This window comes from Mustela nivalis (genome assembly GCF_964662115.1).
Source record: "Mustela nivalis genome assembly, chromosome: 6".
NCBI classification, from domain to species: Eukaryota; Metazoa; Chordata; class Mammalia; order Carnivora; family Mustelidae; genus Mustela; species Mustela nivalis.
The window spans coordinates 90,842,410-90,864,345 of NC_139025.1; the positions used below are offsets into that span (position 1 = coordinate 90,842,410).

The 21,936-nt window shown below is 35.8% G+C and overlaps 2 long non-coding RNA genes across 2 annotated transcripts in view; one reads left to right on the top strand and one right to left on the bottom strand.

The window, feature by feature from the left end:
* Positions 1–1,463: 1,463 nt before the first annotated feature.
* Positions 1,464–18,071, bottom strand: LOC309866527. Its single transcript, XR_014312734.1, has 3 exons — positions 18,001–18,071; positions 5,610–5,702; positions 1,464–1,536 (listed from the first exon to the last, which is right to left on the bottom strand). It is a non-coding gene; the product is annotated as an uncharacterized lncRNA (long non-coding RNA).
* Positions 18,058–21,936, top strand: part of LOC309866525 — a 107,978-nt gene continuing 104,099 nt past the window's right edge. Inside the window, exon 1 of the long non-coding RNA XR_014312732.1 lies at positions 18,058–18,266. This is a non-coding gene — a long non-coding RNA (uncharacterized lncRNA). The remainder of the gene's footprint in view (positions 18,267–21,936) is intronic.

A 21,936-nucleotide genomic window follows, 5' to 3' on the forward strand; every position in this document is an offset into this window, starting at 1 on the left:
ACTTCAGCTTCTCTGTCAGCTCTTGGTGATTACAATAACCTTTCAAAATAGTCAAGGTAGTCCTTTCAATACCTACTCTTCATCCACAGACACCAAGCCTCATAGTCATACACTGAGGATTATTTTACTAATAACAGCAAGCCCTCCATTTTCTTGTTTCCAGCAACTTACTCTTTGTTTGCCACCTCCTACTTGTCTAGTTTATTTCCTGTAGTTCTTTGATTCCACTAGGACCTATAATCATTAAACCTACCATCTCTTAATGCTTCTTAGTCCTTTGTCCTCCCTTCTTAGCTCCCCATTGTCCTTCCTATCGTTGTTTCCCTGGGTAGATGTAATGGCCCATCATTATGATCACGCCATGCATTCACCCTCATCTTCCTTGCTCCTTTCTCTCCACTTCCTTCCATTACACTCACCTGATATAAACCCAACCCCAGTGAAATCCTGTTGACTGCACACTCTTTACCTACACCTGGGCGCCTAAACATGGCTAAGAAAAAACACTGTTATACTGACTGTCTACTTTAAATCCGTGAGCATGTACCCCAACTGAGCCCTTTGTGCTAATGCAGCAATCTTACTATATTCTCTAATCCATTCACTCCCCAACACTCCTTGATAACTAGTTCACAGTGTCTCCTCTCATCACCAGACCTCCAACAACTCCTCCTACCTCTTGACTCCCTGATGATGACCTTAATTCTCTGAGATAATGGAGGCAATCAGAGCAAAATTTGTACAACCTCCCGCTCCACACTCAATATTCTATCTGCCTTCCTCCTGTTACTGCAAATGAACAGTCTGTGTACGTATCTAAGGCCAATTTTGAGGCAAGGAAACTTGAAGTCTTAAATAGGAATACTGCCTATGGGGTAAATTAATTTTTGCTTATGGACTAGGCAAGGTAAGAGTGCACCAATTTGTTATTCAGCTCTTTGTTTATATGTTGACTTCATAGTGAACATACTCTATTCATGTCATCGTGGAAATGAACAGGACCCTGTTAGTCATTTAACTATCCCCTCATTTTACAAGTTGAGACTAAAGAGGTCAAATGACTTTCCCAAGAAACATGTGAGTATGTGCACGCGCACCACACATGCCTGTGTGTTTTAAATGGGCAATTAGAGGAAAAATGGCAGGCAACATAGGGGAAGTTGCACAAATTTTTTTTCTGTGGAACTCACCAAATATTAACAAAAATTAACCCTAACCCTAACCCTAACTGAGCTTGGTCATTTCTCTTCTGGGTCCAGGAGGAAAGAAGAGAGAAAAGGAGAATAATTTCTGTGGATAATTGTGCTTCATCATGAATTGCAAGCAGCAGCCAACAAGTCAGGGAAGCTAGGGGAAAAAAAAAATGAGTGGTCAAACCATATGAACCACACAGGAAAGTATCTGGGTTATGCTAACAGGATCACAAGGTGAAGCACAGAGTACTTACCCACCTCTGAATTCTGATGTATGAGGAGGCTGAATGAAGTGCTGTCAAAAACAGGATTTCCTCACTCTTTTTCCCAGCCCCTCAAATATCTGAGACACAAAACAAATAATACTGACCATTGGCATATGTCCACTATATATGTTTGAATAGAAAACTAACTGAGTGCTTGGGCATTCAAGAAAGGAAAAACAATGGGACTACACCCATACTATTTTGGAATAAGGTAGGCTTGAATTGAAGGACCCTCTTTAGATATCAAATAAATTCTGTTCCCACTAAAATGAGAAAAAAAGGAAGCAACAAAATAGAACATATAAAATTCAGAGAGAGGGAGTACTTTGGAAGAAAATGCATTTCAAAAATGGTATCAAAATTTTGCAACTATTTTGCACAATCAAGAAAATTGAATTTTATGAAATAATAGATCCAATATGGGATAATACAGGAATAATATATGGAATCAGTGAAAAAGAAGCTGTTGGAACAAAAGAAAGAAATTGAGAGGAAAATAACACCACAAGAAACAAAAAATGTAATGTATTAAAAACAGAAAAGAAGAGACTCAGTAATGTAGAAAACCCAGACAGGATTGAGGACAGGGTTGTGAAAAGTCACACAAAAATAAGAAGTCATGAAGAGTTAAGCACTTAAAAATACCAAAGTAGATGTGAAGAAAAATGGAAAGCTAACATATGGTTATTATATGCTGGCAGGGGTAAGGGGGTAGGGTACAGAATAAATAAAACCCACAAAAATTCAAAAAAATAGTCTCCGAAAGAAGAAAAATCCTCTCTATAGATCAAAAATATTCAGTTTGCTTTAGAAAATACTTTTAAGAATCGCCAATATCAAGATATATATTTTAAACCTCAGGGATTAAAAAAAACATTTAGAAAGAAGATCACTTAAAAAGTGCAGGGAAATGGGACTGCTTAGGGATTTCAGGGTTTTCAAATTACAGATGTAAAGACAATGGAATATTATTTTTAGAATTTTCAGGTTAAAACTGTATATATCAGCCAAATTGATACATTTAAGAAAATCATATTCTCAAATGTGTATGTATATATGTCTCCCATGTTTAATTCTCTCAAATTTAATTTAATATACTTAAAACATAACCCAAACTTCCATTTCCAGCAAGATCATGGATTAGATTCTAGAGTTGTCAGATACAGCAAATAAAAATACAGAATGTCCAATCAAATTTAAATGTCAGATTAACAATGAATAATCTTTTAGTATAGGTGTGGTCCTTACAATGTTTGGGATAAACTTAGACTAACAAAGTATTCCTTGTGTATCTGAAATCCACACTTAACTATACATCCTAAATTTCTTGCAACCATAGGTAGTCTGAAAAAAATCCCCATTTTTTTAATGAGATATGCCATATTAAAAAAAGAAAGAAAGAAAAATATCCTTTACATTGTGTGACAGAGCTCATAAGAAAGTAAAGAAACCTCTAGGTTTACAACTAGAAAGGAAATTGATTAACTGAAGCCAAAACAGTGGGACTTATTTGCTAATTATAGTGGCCAAAACACTTGTGTTTGGCCATTTAGGGACAGAAGACAGTGCTTTGGAACTATATAGAGAGTAAAAACTGAGGCCTATCTGGGAGCACCAGAGATCAAGTGCCACATCAGGCTTCAAGCTCAGTGTTGAGTCCGCTGGAGACTCTCTCTCCTTCTGCCCCTCCCCGCTGAGGCCATTCTCTCTCACGCGCTCTCTCTCTCAAATAAATAAATGTTTAAAGAAAAAAAAAAAAACTGAGGCTATCTATAAACCAACACTCTCAAAGGACTATAATCTCCATGAAAAGGATGAACTAAAAAAATATGCTCACCAACAAAAGGAGACAACAAAGAATTGTCTATCTTGCCTTAGCCTCTGAGGAGAAAACAAAACATATTCCCCTGGAAATACAAACGCATAGATTTTTCCTCAAACAAATTTAGTGTTGAAACTGTATGATCAGTGTGTTCCTAGAAACCCTAAGTTTAACTTTAGGTAGTCCTGGATTAGTAAATTGGTAGTGTGGAGCAACTGGCAGAACTAAACTCAAATTACTCTGAAGAAATGCACACTGATCCCAGGCTTTATGGGAACTCTACAAATAAAGTCAAGCCAAACATGAGTCCATCATCCAAAATAACAGACTACATCAAGAAATAAACCACTGCAAAGAGTCATCAGAGTTATTAGGACAATAAATGAACAAACAAAAAATAAATCCAAAAATGTAGCAACTAATCTTTGACAAAGCAGGGAAGAATATCCAGTGGAAAATGTAGTCTCTTTCAACAAATGGTGCTGGGAATATTGGACAGCGCATGCAGAAGGATGAAGCTGGACCATTTCCTTACAACATACACAAAAATAGACTCAAAATGGTTGAAAGACCTCAGCATGAGACAGGAATCCATCAAAATCCTTGAGGAGAGCACAGGCAGCAACCTCTTCAACCTCAGCTGCAGCAACTTCTTGCTAGACATGTCTCCAAAGGCAAGGGAAACAAAGGCAAAAATGAACTATTGGGATCTCATCAAGATAAAAAGCTTTTGCACAGCAAAGGAAGTAGTTGACAAAACCAAAAGACAACTAACAGAATGGGAAAAGATATTTGCAAATTATATATCAGATCATGGGCTAGTATCCAAAATCTATAAAGAACTCATCAAACTCAACACCCAAGAACAAATAATCCAATCAAGTGGACAGAAGACATGAACAGACATTTCTCCAAAGAAGACATCCACATGGCCAACAGACACATGAAAAAGTGCTCAACGTCACCCGGCATCAGGGAAATAAAAATCAAAACCACAATGAGATACCACTCACATCAGTCAGAATAGCTAAAATTAACAAGTCAGGAAATGACAGATGCGCTCAGATGCAGGAAATGACAGATGCAGAGAAAGGGGAACACTCCTTCACTATTGGCAGGAATGTAATCTGGTGCAGCCACTGTGGAAAACAGTGTGGAGTTTCCTCAAAAAGTTGAATATAGAGCTACCCTATGATCCACCAGTTGCTTTACTCAGTATTTATCCAAAGGATACAAACATAGTGATATTAAGAGCACATACACCCCAGTGTTTATAGCAACAATGTCCACAATAGTCAAACTATGGAAAGAATTGAGATGTCCATTGACAGATGAATGGATAAAGAAGATGTGATGTATGTATACGTATCTATGTATCTATGTATATGCAGAATGGAATATTACACAGCCATCAAAAAGAATGAATCTGATATTTGCAATGATGTGGATAGAACTAGAAGGTATTATGCTAACCAAAATAAGTCAATCAGGGAAAGACAGTTATCATATGATTTCACTGATATGTGGAATTTAAGAAACAAGGCAGGGAATTATAGGGGAAGAGAGGAAAAAAAAGAAGCAAGATGAAACCAGAGAGAGAGACAAACCATAAGAGACTCTTAGTCATAGGAAACAAACTGAGGGTTGCTGGAGGAAAGGAGGGAGGAGGGATGGGGTAACTAGGTGATTGACATTAGAGAGGACATGTGTTGTAATGAGCACTGGGTATTATATAAGACCAATCAATCACAGACCTATACCTCTAAAACAAATAATATATTATATGTTAATTAATTGAATTTAAATTTTAAAAAGAAAAATAAATTTTTTAAAAAAGAGAGGGAAAAAAGAAAATAACAGCATTAGAACCCTAGGAACTTTCTATGTTCAATTATAGATATACAGTATGAGGTATTTGAAAAAACAGGAGACTATAAAAGTAAGCAGATTTTCTTTTAAAAATTGAACATTTAAGACACAGAAATTATGATTATTAAAATTAAAAATTCTGGGAATGGATCAAGCAGATTAGACACAATTCAAACAGAGAATGAGTAAACCAGAACATAGAGCTAATGTGATTTTCCAGAATGCAGCCCACCAAGAAAAGATAAAAGTAATGTGCTTAGGGTTTCCAGGACCACACCAATCATTTTCAGCTCCAGATTTATTTGAGGGAAAACCCATGTGTTTGAATTCCCAGGGAAAAGTGTTTCATTTTCCACTCAGTCATGGATCATATGAAACAGGTTAAAAAACATGAAAGAAAGAGGTATCCATTCGTGCTCTGAAAGAAGAGAAAGAAGGAATGGAAAGATGGATACTCACCGAGATCATGAGTAAGGAGGTTCCAGAGCTGAGGAAAGACTTCTCATGCAGGACAAGTAAGAAATCCTTACTTAAGCATAGGGTGTTTTCACTCTGGAACAGAGATAACAAGAAGATCGTTTAAGAGAGTAGTTTGCTAATGAGAGTGTGCATTGATCAATCTTTCCAAAGGAGAGTTTAGCAATATTTATCCATGATTAAAATATCCATATTCTTTTTTTTTTAAAGATTTTATTTATTTATTTGACAGAGAGAGAGAGGTCACAAGTAGGCAGAGAGGCAGGCAGAGAGGAAGGGAAGCAGGCTCCCTGCTGAGCAGAGAGCACCATGTGGGGCTTGATCCCAGGACCCTGAGATCATGACCTGAGCCAAAGGCAGAGGCTTTAACCCACTGAGCCACCCAGGTGACCCTAAAATATCCATATTCTTTTGCTCTCTGATCCTACTCATAGGAGTTTATCCTAAGGTGATAATCTGACAGAGACCAATAAGGACATTTGGTCTCTATATCATTTTTTTAACAATACATTTGGATGCAATTTAAATATCTGGCAGTATGAAAGTTAAGAAATAAGTCATAGAGGGTCACCTGGGTGGCTCAGTCAGTTAAGCATCCAGCTTTGGCTCAGGTCATGATCCTGTGGTCCTGGGGCTTAGTCGGAGCCCTCACTGGGCTCTCCACTCAGCAGGGAGTCTGCATCTCTCTCACTCTCTCTCTGTCCCTCCCTCTGCTCATACTCACTCTCTCTCACTCCTCTCTCTCCCTCAACTAAATAAAATTAAAAAAAAAAAAGAAAGAAAAAGAAAAAAATCATTGCATAATAGTACCTTGTCATTTTATACAGAATTAAAATGGCTGATATATGTATATATCCCCATTTATTGATAAGGACAGATCTCCATTCTTAACCAATAAATAAAGCTTATAGTAAAACAGCATATATCATATGGTCCCATTCATGTAAAGTTACATATATATTTGTTTATATTTACAATGTCTTAGAATATTACCCAATATGGGTGAATATAAATAAAAAGAGGGCAATGGAATGGTCTGAAAGATTAGAAGTGGTGATCTGTGAGTATTGGGATTACAGGGAATTTTCCTTGCTTTGTATTTCTACAACTTTGGGTGTTTTTTCTTCTAAACAGAAGCATGTTAAATACACCCACACATATACATAAGGAATATCTTACATTTTTTTGATTCCCTGGACAGTTTTCTTTTCACTAAACGTAAGACCATTTTGCTAATCTATCACTTCGGTGCTGTTAGGGCTATCTGTACAACTATAATTGCACTATGCTTTTCTTTACCTTTGTAAGTGTATATAGGAACCTTCACTATCACTCCCAAATGTCAGGTGTGACTAGTGAATGAATTCATTTTGGTTACCTTATGCATGTAAAGACTGAGGAAATGTATTCATAAGTACAGGGGGAGAGAAGTACAGAGAAATACCAAGGGACCATATTTTAGCTAAAAGCCAAAGCAGCTACAACCATACCACACAAAGACATTTCATATGTCTTGCCCAGACAGCATAAAACTGAAGAGATACATGAGTATTTATAACTACTCCTGATGTTTCTGTCATTTTTTAAAAATAAATCAGTTTTCATAAAGGTCTAAATAGGGCTGAGAAAAATCATAAATAAAAATATTATTGAAGGTAGTATGGTTTTTTTCTAAGACATTAGATAAACTGGAACAACTAATGGTAGTTTTCTTCCTTTTCTTTCTCAGGTACTTAAATTTAAGGAGAGTTGAATTTTCAACTGCGTCTCCTCATATTGTATTCTTAGTTTAAAAAAAAAAATCATTGGGGTGCCTGGGTGGCTCAATGGGTTAAAGCCTCTGCCTTTGGTCCAGGTCATGATCTCAGGGTCCTGGGATCAAGCCCTGCATTGGGCTCTCTGCTCAGCAGGGATCCTGCTTCCCCCCCTCTCTCTCTGCCTGCCTCTCTGGCTACCTGTGATCTCTGTCTGTCAAATAAGTAATAAAATCTTAAAAAAAAAAAAAGTCATTGTGGTAACATCCCAGTGAAAGTGATGACATGGCACCTAGATCTTAGTTTTTAAATGTCATTCTCCAATAAAAAGAATCAGGATTCCATGAAGAAATAACTGAATCTCTGGCTAAGGCAGGAGGATCCAAGGTGACCCTGGAGTGTCTAATATTCTCAGAAAGCAAGGAAGTGTTCAAAAAACAAAAGGATGGGGACCTAATAAGTAGACAAAGGAACCATCAGAAACAAGCCCCCAGTGGCCAAACCTGGACAAATTATAGCAACAAAATCCCAAGTATAAAATAAATATACATGAGCCCATACTGCTATAAATAATTCCCTACCTTCAAGTATATACTGGTCTTAGTGACACCCTTCCAAAAAATAGTGGGACAGGGTGAAGAGTAACTCTACAATGAATAAATCTGACAAACACTACCTCACTCAAATAATCAAGGAACATCACCTTTGCTAAGCTGTGTTCACTGCATGTAGTCCATCATGTGATAGAATGAGAAGTACACTTCGTCTCTGGGGCATTCTTCAAAAATAACATTAACCCTCAGGGACGCCTGGGTGGCTCAGTTGGTTAAGCAGCTGCCTTCAGCTCAGGTCATGATCCCAGCGTCCTGGGATCGAGTCCCACATCGGGCTCCTTGCTCCGCGGGGAGCCTGCTTCTCCCTCTGACTCTGCCTTCCACTCTGTCTGCCTGTGCTCGCTCTCGCTCGCTCTCTCCCTGACAAATAAAAAAAAAAAAAAAAAAAAAGTAAAGTATTAAAAAAAAAAAAAAAAAAAAAACCCTTCCCCCTCGGGGAAGGCATGAATATGAGATGGAGGTGAAGCACAGGGGATTTCTAGGTCAGTGAAACTATTATGTAAGATACTGTAATGGTGGCTCAGTCATTATACACTTGTCAAAACCTACAGAAGGTGCAGCAAGGGTAAACTCTAATGTAAACTATAGACTTCAGTCAATAATAATATATCATTATTGGTTCATCAGTTGTAACAAGTATACTACACTAATCCACAATGTTAATAACAAAAACAAAGGAAAAGGGCTTGAAGGCTATGTGGGAACTCCCTAAACTTACACAATTTTTAAACTGCCTCCCCGAAATGAGGTATATTTAAAAAAAAAAAAAAAAGCAGTCAAAATCTAAAAGAAAAAAATTGGTGGTAAGATGGAAAGATATATGACACAGCAAGTGTAGTAAAACATTAACAGTGGTAGGCATAGATATTCACTTTATGACTCTACTTTTCTCTGTTGGACATTTTTCATAATAAATGTGGAGGGAAAGTCATTGTGGGTAATAGTGGGAGAAAGCTTAGTCCAGTAAGTCAAAATGAGCCTGTGGGATTTCACTGAAACTCTGGGATGGATTTCTCATATTATTCTGTACAAAATACATAATTTGATTTAACGACCTAAATTACTAATCTAAATTTTTGAAACTTAATGAGACTTGTCTTCAAAACCCAGAGTCTAGGTTAAATTGCCTTGTTAGTTGGTAAATACAACTAGATACCAACCAGTTCATATTATTTGAGAAATACAACTAGCTAATCTCTGTGGTTTCTCATCGGTAGAGGAATATGAGTGTGCTTTGTAGTTTTTCCAAAAATACTGAGGACATGGTAGTAGGTCTACACATCTATCATCCTGGACTTTGTCAGTGTTCTGGTGATGCCTTAGCACTGTTTTATTTACCATGCAAACCCATATTTTTTTTATTACTTGGTACAACATGACAATAACTCTAGTTTTGAATGGTGCATATTTCTCATTATGAATCTAAATACACAGAATGTTTGCTGTTTTCAGTCACTACACTGTGTAAAATGGTGCATTAAAAATAGTATGACATATTTGCATATTTATCTGTATTAAAAGCCTCGAGTTATTGCAGATACACAGCTGTTACTTTTTCACCATTTTTAAGGGAACTGTATCCCCTCTCCTATATAAATTACATACATTTTCAAATGTATCATCTGAGCCAAAAGAGCTGCAAAGCTTTAAACAGGAAAGCTGATTCTCAGAGGAGAATGATGTTAAAGGAGAGGAATTGTAAATTTTTAGTCATTGTGTCCAAATGATACATTTTTAACCGAAAATGATAAATGCGTTCCTTTGCCAACTCGGATATTATACATTGTAAACAGAAAGTAATTCTGGAGGCTCTTACAAATTACAGCCTCATTTCAGCAGAGAAACTGTTTATCTAGAGTAGAGAGCATTTAAGGAGACGCTGCCTTAGAGCCATCAGGTTACAGAAGACTCCACTTTGTGACTTCAAAGTGACAATTTCTGTTGTAAAGAAATTTTTCTTATAGAAGCATTTCCATATCTTCATGAAAGCCAATAGTAATGTTTTTCTTTTTAATTGAAAAGGATACTCTACGTACCTGAAATGCTAGCTACTATCATCTTCGAAGTTCCCAGAAAAGTCCCAAATTGAGTGAAACAATTCTATAACGTTTCATTGTTTTCTCTAGAATCTTAATACAGACTCTTTCATTTTTAGGAAAATACATGTGTTTTTTCTACTCTGTGACCATGGTCAGTTGATTAATGTATAATTCAGATGCATACCAGAAGTTAGGGTTTTAATATCTGAATTACAGTATGTTTGTTTTGTAAGAAGGCTATTACACATAAATCATTGAATCAAAGATTTCACATTTCAGAATTCAATCTCACCCTATTAGCTAAATGAGAGGGGTCCTGAGAAGAGAGGATTATCGTATATTAAAAGTTTGCCATTTTGCAGCTCTAATCCTGTTGAAAAAAGATGATTTCTGTCTTACTTAATCAGCAAGAGGTCTTTATTGCCTTAAGTATTAATTGATTAGGTTCTCATTAAGGTCAAAAGTACACTTGGCTGACCAGAGGCAGCCAATTAGCACATTGTCAGCCATGCTTATTTACATTGACTGAGCATAATGGTAGTTATTTGACTGTCAAGTCACAAGGTCACAGAATCTTTTGTGCACTTTGCCCTCTGAAAGGGCAATAATCATTCAGACACCAGAAAGCATTCATAACAAAGATTGAGTTTATTCCTTATTGACTTAAATCACTCTTAGAAACAGGTGTTTCATTCTCTTTGGACAAATGATACATCATTCTTTGTGAAATACTTGAGGTCTGGTTGAAATTCTGTGGCTGATTGTGTCTGAGGATTTTTGTTCAGCAAGCAGCTTGCACTTCAAACTCTAAATAGCTTTTTAAAGAGCAGACCAATCCAGTGACTATATCCCTTTTGCAATAGACACTTTTCTCTTGCTAAGTGATTGCAGCAAGTTAGAACTAGTTGGGCACTCTTGTGCTGAATTGGCCCTGGGGCACCAGCCTCTAAGCCGAGGGTTGGAAGCACATTTGAGTCTCACCTTAGTAAGGAGATTAGTATGCTTTTTAAATACACTGCTGCTGACCTGGGACATTGGATATTTGCTGAAAAAAAAAAACAAAAGAAAAACAAAAATTCAGGGTTATTCATGAAACCAGTAAGCTAAAATTTCTGCCTGTAGTTCCAGTGTTTTTTATCATCATAAATCATTACACTGAATTTATATGGTGGTCATGTAACTAGTTACATTTGTTAACATTCCGTTTTATTTTTTTCTACGGGTCCTCTTCTACTTAAATTTAACATTATTGCTTCCATTTCCTGTTATTGACTCAAATATCACTGATGATTCCATGAGTTACATTTTAAGGAGAACGTTTTGTTTAATGCATCACTTTTACAACTTGTGACTCTAAATCGAACTGCATCCCGTAAGCAGCCTAAATTTTTTTCCTTTACATCCTGCCCTCCCTAAATATGCATCTCACTAAACATCACATTCCATCCATTCTAGTTACTGAATATCATCAATAAATACAAGGACCCTCCATTTCAACTCACTGCCACTGCCTCAGTTCGGCAATTTGTCTCTTGATTAAACTGTTGCAATGCCTTTTTACTGATCTTCTAAATGATTCAGTGGCCCTCTGTTGGCATAACTATCTTCCCACTCCAGTGTGGTTTCTTCAGAGTAGAGTGATATATTTTTATATTGCATCCCCAGCAAAGTTAGTGTTTGGTACATATAGGCATTCAGTAAAAATTTACTGAATAAATAAATAAATGGCCGTAATTAACTTTGTGCTACATATAAACGTAAACCTTGATAGAATAATAATTTGTTATGATTTAAGAACTCATTAAATCAAATTTTTCACTACTCTTAAATTATTAATTAATACTTTCTCAGACTGTTATAAGAAGCAATAAGTTGTAATTCATCCATGGACTAAACCGATAGAATTGAATATGAAGATAGAGAGTCCAAATCAAAGGAAAAAATTACTACCATAATTCTTGAGTAATTAAGCTACCAAGTATATATAGAAAACAATTGCATATACTACCAAAACATTTGCTTTGTGGGATCATACGATTTTCTGATGATTCAACATTAAACTAATAGTTACTATTTATATTTTGTCTACCAGGTACTGAGAATGCCACATACATTATCTACCATACTCTCAAGAACCAGAATTGTTATTTGATGGGTAGGAAAACTGGTTTCACATGGTAACTTATCCAAACGCACATAACCTAGGTCTCCAAAGTCTAAAGTCTATCTGCCACACGAATCTGATCCTAGTAAGTTTGTATCCTTCTCTCAAACTTTGGACCATCTATTTAACACTATTCTGAAACTTCACTGGAAGATAAAAAGTGAACAATAAAAGGAAAAAAATGATTAGAAATCTTGTTGGGTAAATTGAGGGATGCCTCATCTCCCACTTGATCTTGAGCCCGTTACCCTACTGGTTGAAAGAAAATATGGTTTTATCATTTAAGTTTTCAGAAGAGCAAGCTGGCCAATTCTTACTGTTTTACTGCCTTTACTTATATATGAGACAGGCAGATACAACAGATATTTTATTGCCTTTCCCCCTGTACCGAGATGCTATTGGAAGCTCTACAGTTAACACAGAGAAAGAAGGAACAAGGGGAATTAATCATACTGAGAAAGTATGTGGATTTGTGCATTCTCTGTTAGTTAAAAAGCATTTGCTGCGTACCTGTTAGGTGTCACAGCCCCCATGCTAGGTGTTGGGGATAATGTCCCAGATTCTACAGAACTCATTTTCACTCAAACTAGATAGAAGTGAAACACTAATTTATACTCTTACTTAACATAAAGTTTAGAAATTTTAAATAAAATTCAGCCATTAGTATCAGGTTAAACTCTTATTCAACTATCCTTGGGATGATCACAGTTGACACTTAATATTTGGTATGTAATCTTTAATTAAATTTTCATATTTTACTGTTTTTACCATGCCCAGGTCAATCCCTTATTGATCATACAATTAGTTATTCTAATAATAAATGGCTCTTATTCTATAATAATAACTATAGTGTTTTGCTAGTTGTTACCTATTTTCTGTGCTCATCTAAAATAAAGCATGAGGCTATGGACTACCTTTTTCCTTAACCTTTTGGTTTATTTCAAATGAAGGAATTGTATAAGTTGATTGGAAGTAGAGGGATATTCCTATTCTTTGTTCAGATTTTACAGTGTTTCCCATGATTTTTAGTATTTGTTCTTGGCAAATTGCCCTCCCTTATCATTCACTGTATTGCTTCTGAAAGGGATGTTTTTTTAGCAAATATTTGTCAAACACTCCTAACTATGCACTGGGTTCTCATGGAACTTACATGCTAAAGGGAAAGACAAAAAAGTAGACTGGATAAGGGAGATGGAGAATGGAGGTAAGGATCTGGGGAGAGGGGGGTGTTACATTAAATAGGATACTCACAGATGGGCCCACTGAGAAGGCATCAGTTAAGCAAAGACCTGAAGGAACTAAATGATTTAACAAAGCAGGTCACCAGAATAGGGCACTCCAGGCCAAGGAGACAGCCAGTGGGATTGTGAAAAAATAGAAGTTTTCAAGTTTCAGGCCTGTTTAAGAAGTACTGAGGAAATTAATGTTACCACAGCAAGGTGAATTTATAAGAGAATGCTAGAAGCCAAGGCCAGAGAGGTCAAAGGAGATGGCCAGGAATTGTGCCAGGCCTTATAGACATGGGGAAGGAATTTGGCTTTTACTCTGAGTAAAATAGGAAGCCAAGAGGGTTTTAAGCAGAGCCCTGACCGGATGTGACTTGTATGTTCAGAGTATCACTTGGGCACTAGCTTGAGCATGGACTTTCCCAAAGGTAGAAGCAGATCGACCAATTAAGAAATTATCTCACTAATCTTTATGAAAAATGATAGTGACTTGGATCAGGATGGTAACAAGGAACTTGGTAAGAAGTTGTTGGATTCTGGATATATTTTGAAGGTATAACTGACAGGATTTCCTGGCAATAGAAAGTGAGCAGTAAATGAAAAAAGAATTCAAGAAAGATTCAAGTTTCAGAGCCTAAGCAACAGAACGTGAGAAGGTAAAAATCCTTTCCTACACACTTCTTGCTCCTAATGATTCTATATGTCAACTCTCTTTATAAAACTGGTTTAAATTATATTTTACCCTCATATACTTAGATGGTAGAAACCCAGCCAACTCGAAAGTCCTAATAGCACTCTTGGTGAATTCACAGTGTCCCTATGTAAACTGGTGTACTAGCTGTCACTTCTGAGGACAAAACCCCTGCTGGAATTTACTTGAATAACATGACATCAACATGAGGATACTTGGAACACGCAAGAGAATTAAATGACACACCCTTTGTCTTCTTTAAGCATGTTGTCTGTCTTACCATCTAGGTAAGCAGAGATCCAAGTCAGCCTAGTTTTGGATCTCAGGCACAAGGCCAAGATAGAAAGATGGATGTTTTAGTTAGCCTTGGATCTCTATGTGACATAAAGGGAGGTCCAAGTGAGAACTTCTAGGTGAGATGGCTTTGGGGAACCAAGTCCCAGTATGAAATGTTAAGTCTCAAGGCAAGGGGTCAAGCCAACCCTAATGATCAATCATGAGGAAAAGACCCACCCCAGAGCACTGTGTATATTTTTCCAGTTAACTCAGAAGGCATTTTCATATCTCTTTTTTTCCTATGTATTTAAGAAGTTCTTGTTGTACCCTTCACACACTAACAACAGGTGTGCTGTGGAGGTGGAGGGAAAGATGAATACATATGAAGAGAAATATGAATAAATATACACAAGCATAAAATGTGTGGTACTATAAAAATTCATGTCCACAATAAATTGTCTTTATTATGCATCTTCCTTTTTTAATTTTACGGACTTACTTTATTGTCATTTTAGGCAACTACTATTAACAGCATTTCATTTGATAATGACAAATTTGTTGACATCTCTCTTCTTTCTAGATTTAGTTGAACTCCAGGGAAACCTGTGAAATGCAAATAATTAATCATTTCTCATGCCTCCAAGAAGGTTTGGAACATGGCAAATCTTGAATGTGTCTTAGAAAGTATTATCTACTTCCAGGAAAGTGTAGGAATCCATATCTAATTCTCAGACAGATAAGGACTGAGTGAACATGAAATACAGACTGTGGTCAACTTTAATTCTTTCCCACATCAGATTTTCATGAAACATTGTCTTTTCTTTGAGTGAGACAAATGAATTCCTCTAATACTTTATACATCCATTGGTAAAATTCAATTCAAAAACAACTCTAAGGTCAAATATAAATTATTTTGTTGTTATATCTAATTTTGGATTATATAGAATCCAAATTTTATATAAAAACAACCCTCTTGTCTTTTCTTTGCCATTAGAACAAATTACAATTGGTGAAGTCCTAAGATTATAAAGCACTATTTAAGCATTCATGTTAGGTGTGAGGATTAGAGGAGAATACAAAGACTACTGTGTTAAAGGATAAAGTTTCTGAGTCCAGATGGGGCAACTTATATGGGTTTTAAGGAGAAAATACAATACTCAGTTTTAGAAGGAATGGAGGGGAGACAGTATGTTTTGGCAGTACCTCAGGTTCTTAATACAGAAGATACTATTTTAATCATCTTCATAATTGCATCTAATAATATGCTTTCCCTGTAACAGAAAATTATATTTCCTATATCTCTGTGGGTACACTTCTATGAGCTTAAGAAGACTATTTGTAAAATGAGAATTGAATAAGGATCATATTCTTTTAAATGACTTTCCTCACCTTTGCATCTGAGAGTCTGAGGCAGCCTTGGGCACTGAGCACTGGGTCAGACCCAACCTGTTTGTACCTTTTCTGCTGCAGAGCCCAGACCCATACTCCTGGGTCAGATATGTTGGAGTCTTATTCCTCTATCAACTCTGGTTGACCTCTAACAAAATTCTAACTGCTTTTCTGTCCCTTTGTCTCTGAAGAGAGTTTTTATTTTATACTCTTCCAATTTAACAGAGGGAAAGGTTAAAAAGAAAATGAAACACCCCCTTCAAAAAACAAAACAAAACAAAAAAGTAGTCCACAGTCTCACTGTATTGGAGCCAAGAACTCTGCCAATTTTGCTCTCATATCTCTGAGTTGCACCCTGACCCTTTATATGACCAGTGCGGCTTGTTGCATAAGCTCTATCTGGGCGCCTGTCTCAAAGTGCTATCTTTGTCCATATTTCAAAACACTCACAGATATTTTATCATTAATTAGTATTCATATTATGTCTCAAACAATCTGTTCAAGAATAGGGGAAGTGAACTAGTTGGACAGCTCTTCTGTTTGCCTAGTGATTAACATGGGTAATGTATGGAGAAGCCTAAGACTTATAAAGGGAGAAGACGGTCCAATGCTGGGTAGGTAACTCCTGGAACATCTAGAAGCTCACCTACTTTGGAGGTTGGACTTCTCCAGAAAAACTATACTTGGCAAACAGGATGGGGAGACACAGACCTCTTTAAAAATAGACCCATGCCTTTTTGATTCACAGCATCCTGGATTGCTTTTCATCATGTTATCATGCCACTTGGGAGCTGGCTGGACTCCCTTGTTCAGTGACATATACTTCATAGTGTGTGTGCGTGTGTGTGTGTGTGTGTGTGTGTTTAAAAAAAAAAAAACCATTTGTTCTTTCAACCACAACATGCTTTGCATTTCTCTTTCAAATTTGAGGGTGTATATATAGATTGATCAAAATAATATTTTTAACATTCCAAACAATTTAGAAAGATAGTGGATGGGTGTCAGTTAATCTATTATGTTCCTCTCTTCCTCCTCCCCCTCTTCAGCTGCTAATCTTAGAACTTGTGTGCCAAATTGTGTAAGATATTCTTCCAATAGCTACATGTGTGACTCTTTTGTGAGCTCTACAGACAGTTATGAGGACAGATTTGGAGTTGCATATGGGACTGTCACATGATTTGATTGCCTTGTCTTCCAGGCACTGAGATTTCTTTTCACTGAGCTTTAATACTGAGGAATTTTTAGTTGTGATGGAAGTTCAGCAAAGTCTCTATTAAAGAAATTGCACACCCCAGGAATGGGGAAGAAAAAAAAAAGTTTTTACTCAACACCACTCTGCATTTGGCATCTCTATATACTGAACAGTTCATATGTTTACTTTTTCCAGTAGTGAAAAAAATTCACAGAATTTTTATGAAAATCAGAGAGTTAAGAGCCTTTATTATCCTCCTTGCTCTTTTGGAGCAAGATCTAGTAGATGTCTCGACAGAAAAAGGAAGCAGATGCTTTGTAAAAAGGTCTCATATAATTCATGTCCAATTATAGAGAATGATCTACAGAAAAAAAAAATGTTATCTATCAACTGTTAGGAGCCAAAAATACTGTGCCTTTAGTCTCTGAAACAGAAAGGTGCAAATCCATTTTCAACTTTACAGAGACATATTGAAAACCCTCTTTCAGGACCCAAACACCACAGCCCCTCATCCCACTGAACCACAGTACCACCCTTGAGGGACACACAACATTAAAACAAGGTCTTTCTCTTAATCTTATTTCAGATGTTTCTCAAGAATAAATAATACCCTAATAATATCTGTGTCCAGGGCATTAAGACATATAATATTTTTAAAGTGCTAATCACATATACCCAAAGAGCTTTTTTTTTTCTTTTAATGCACAGTGTATGAGATTACTTATCCTCATCTTATTTTCACTCTGCAAAACAAATACAGTGGTTAATTTCTGAGAGCTACACCTATTAGGTTTGAAGTCTTAATTTAGAAATAATAACAATGGCTGGCATGTATCCATTGCCACTCTGACCCTAAATTATAGAGTTTAAAATAAATATTTTTTATACATTACTTCTAATCCTCAGAATAACTCACCAGAATGAGTATTATTATTATTATTATTATATTATTATTTTCCTTTTCCCTGTTGAGTAAAAAGTCAGAAATAGCTTGAATGAGGAGAGAAGTGTATTTTGCTGTTTCAGACCTTAATTTCCTTCTTCTGTTTAGATTGGAGAAGTCTCATACCTTGCGGGGGTAATTGCACTAACACCTTGCACCATGAAACTTATGAGTGGTAGAACACAAGCAGAAGCTTCCATGTCCTTAAACCACACCCTGAAAATTCTGGAGGCCACGCATAGAGGCTCTGGACCTCACCACATTCTTGTGGCTCACTGTTACATAACAGGCAGCAAGTTCTTTGCAACTGCTCTGGATTCCTGGCAGAAGAGCTTAAGGACATATAAAAAGGTACCTACAGTATCTATTTTATTGCTAGTCTGCAAAAGAGCAATTTAGGAAAAGGTTTGCTTCAGACAATACCAGGTCTTTCTCTGTGCATTTCATAACGCTTTGAACTAAATCTGGCATAATAAGATTTGATTGAACTGTTATGTTCTGCTGCGTAAGTGACTGTGCACAATTGAGAAAAGAAATTACTTAATAGAAAGTTATAGTCATCACTAACTTTATCTTAATTCTCCAAAGCAATAAGTTAAGACTCATTCAAGAGCAGCTTAGAGCTCTGAGAAAATGTTGAAAAATATTCTGCTTAGAAACATTTCTGCCCCTGTGGTATACTGTACTTTCTGGAAATGGGGGTTTATCTCTGATATTTTGTTCACTTGGGGTATATTTTATCTTATTTCTCCAAAGACATTTGAACAGGGCCTTTTCTACCCACTCTTCTAAAATATTTAACAGAGATGATGTTTTTCAGAATGAGATCTGTACCCTGGTTTGAGGTTGTAACTCCTAGTTATCCCATAGACATCAAAAGCCATTTCTGAAATATACTGAATTTAGAATGTACCATTATTTATACTATTATATCAACAGAAAGTAATGGGTACTTAAAATAAATAATAGATTAAGCTGATGATTGGAATTTATTCTAGAAAGAACTTACAAGAATTTTTTCTCTGTTAATATTAAAAATTATATTGCAATGCCATCATTATTTGCTGTGGTATTAATATCTACCTAATAAATCTATGAGATGTGAACAACCAGTTAAACTAGCAGGAGTATTAGTAAGTTTAGAGCTTCATAACATTGCTAGTTGCAAAGGAAATACGAAAAAATTTTCTTAATATCAGCAGTAACCAATTAGAAAGATAATGGAGGAAAAAGACAACACGCACAGTAACATCAAAAAACTGTAAGAAATTTCAGGACCTCTATGAAAAAAACATAAATACTTATGGTTGGTGAAGCTTTAAAAAATTGAAAGGATAACACCATGTTTCTGAATGGAAATTATTTAAAGATACATGGTTTTAAGTAGTTTTTATCCTTAATTTTATTAAAATCAAGTCTTATAAGGAATGCACTTAACACAACAATTCTGAAGTAGATATGGAATCAAGCAGGGAAAAATAGCCTGGAAGAAGCTGAAAAAAAGAAACTAGAGGAGAGAGATGGATATAGGGAAGGAGAGGGTGAAGAATAAGAGGCCTCATACCGCCAGATACTAAACTAGAATGCAGAGATACAATTAAAATCATGGGCATTGGTACAGCAACAGATAATAATCCCAAATTTGAAATCTCTCTTGAAATTACGTGCTTTCATACTTGTAGAGGTGGCTGTGTTGCCTTAGAGGCTGCCTGTTACTGATTTGGCAAACTTTGCTTTGGAGATGCCTTGTCTTCCATGAAGGAGCCTGCTCACTTCTACAGCTGATAACAAGGTGCAATTTGCCGACGGGCAGCACTAGCTGCCTCTTACTTTAGTTATTACAAAGTAATAATTATTGTTTTTCTGAATCCAACAGTCTCCAAAGCTCCAATATCTGAGCTTCCAATTGATAGGGAAAATATTTCCTGGATTTGTACTTTATTTTTGCTGTGGCTGACACGTTTGAATTTGAGCTATTTCACAGATTTCCCACCCCCCCCCCCAAGTCCCTAGTGACTTCATTTGGTATTCAATGCAAGCTAAAAATAAGATGATATAAAAATTTAAATTATATAAGCTAAACTTGAGTTTTAATGTAGAATAAAAATATTTATTCATTATGTATTTCTTCTCACTTATCCACAGATGTTAAGTACCAATTTTCAAAAAGTTTCACCAAGGAAAGATTGTACGGTATTTTCAGTGAGCCTATGGCACAAAGTAAATACTGGTCATCTTTATAGATCTTGAAAAATAAAGGTAATCTCTAAGTATGCCAACCATACCCACTCTATAACTAAAGGTAATGCAAATTACCATATCAAACTGAAAGTCTGAGTATTGCAGTTAGTGGTATTAGTTTCCTGCTTAGTTAATGTCAGTTTAGGTACTGCTTACAGTAATTTGCTACAGAATCATCGTAATTATTTTGCTGTTGTAAGAGAATGCATTTATAGCTAAGAAGAAAATGAGTTGGGGAAAGATCATTTTTCAGAGTTGACGTTTATGGCCAGTATTCTAAAATATAAGGAATGTATCTAGTTTTTGCTTTAAAAATGACTTGCTATCAGAAGCTAAATGAACATTTTATAATTTTCTATACAGCAAAAGAAGAGTGTTTTTAACTTAATTACCTATGCCTGAAAAGATATTTGAGTATATTCTTACTAAAATAATTAGTAATATGAACGTATCATAATAAGCTATTATACTCTTTCCAGAAATTTTTTGGTTCTTCGGTTTTCTTTGAAGGTGCTAGGAGAGTACAGACAGACATAATATTATTCAACATGCTGATACTTTTTAGGATCATAATGTTGGTTGTTAAAACTTCACTAAATTGACTTGACAGCTTCAAATTAAGTATCATCTTGTGTTTTTCCTTTCCCCATATCTTTTTAATGACAGTGTCATATAATATGATGGTTTTATGAGTGGTTTTGCTATCTCATTCATCAGAGTAATCAATGGGGAAAGGAGCCATATGGGTTGTAGTCCATTTGTATTGGATAGGACAGATGGCATTATTGATAGATGGAAATATTCCAAATATTTATCGTATAATGATATCACAGGGACTCTGACTTTTTAATTTTAATACTTTAATTTCTACAGTAATGGGAAAATTAAGTAACTTATTCAGTTATCATGTATCCATTTAATTATATCAATGTGTGAATGGTAGCATTAATTACCTTTCAATTAATAGTTTATTTTACATGATGGACATTTTCCTAAGTCTTTGTTTTACTTACCTGATTTCTGACCAAGCCATCAGTTCAATCTTGAGGATTTTAAGGTGAAAACAGTTTTTAGAGCAGACAGTAAGTTAAAGATGGGATCCCAGAAGTGAATGAAGTAAAGATTCCATAAGAGTTCTTCCCCAATATCACTTCCTCTAGGAGACAGAGAGGGAAGAGGTAGTCTTAAAGATTCTATACATTTGCCTCTTGCATAAATTTCTACCCCCAATAGATTTGCTAAAATTATGTTCTAATATAAGTGTGAACATAAGGACAGAAAGATATGATTCATGTTCTAGTTATATTTCATTTTCTCAATTTGAAATTGAGTCATTTGAGGAAGGGTTACTGCTGTGTAGTAAAGTCAACGTACTGTCCTCACAAATGTTTGACACCATCCCCAAATCACATTTGCAATAGTTGAAATAAATGAAATCCAGTGGGAAGGAGGTCTTCACTATTTACTCTATATACTTTTGTATTGTTTAAATGCTTACTGAATGCATATAGCCATGCTTTGCTTTTGTAATTGCAAAGCAAAAAGATGATAGTTTGAGTCATTTCCAAACTTCTCTTGCCATTGTTTTATTTTTAAAATGGTATCAAGCCCTACTATTGAAAGCTTCCTATGTATAAATACGTATTAAAACTCTTTGGATAGTACCTCCAGGTAACTTTCTATTTTATTTAGAAGTAATGTAAATTCTTTAAAAACACGACCATTTTTTGCAAACTATAATTTAGGACACATTGTCTAACAGTATTGTTGTTGTTGTTGT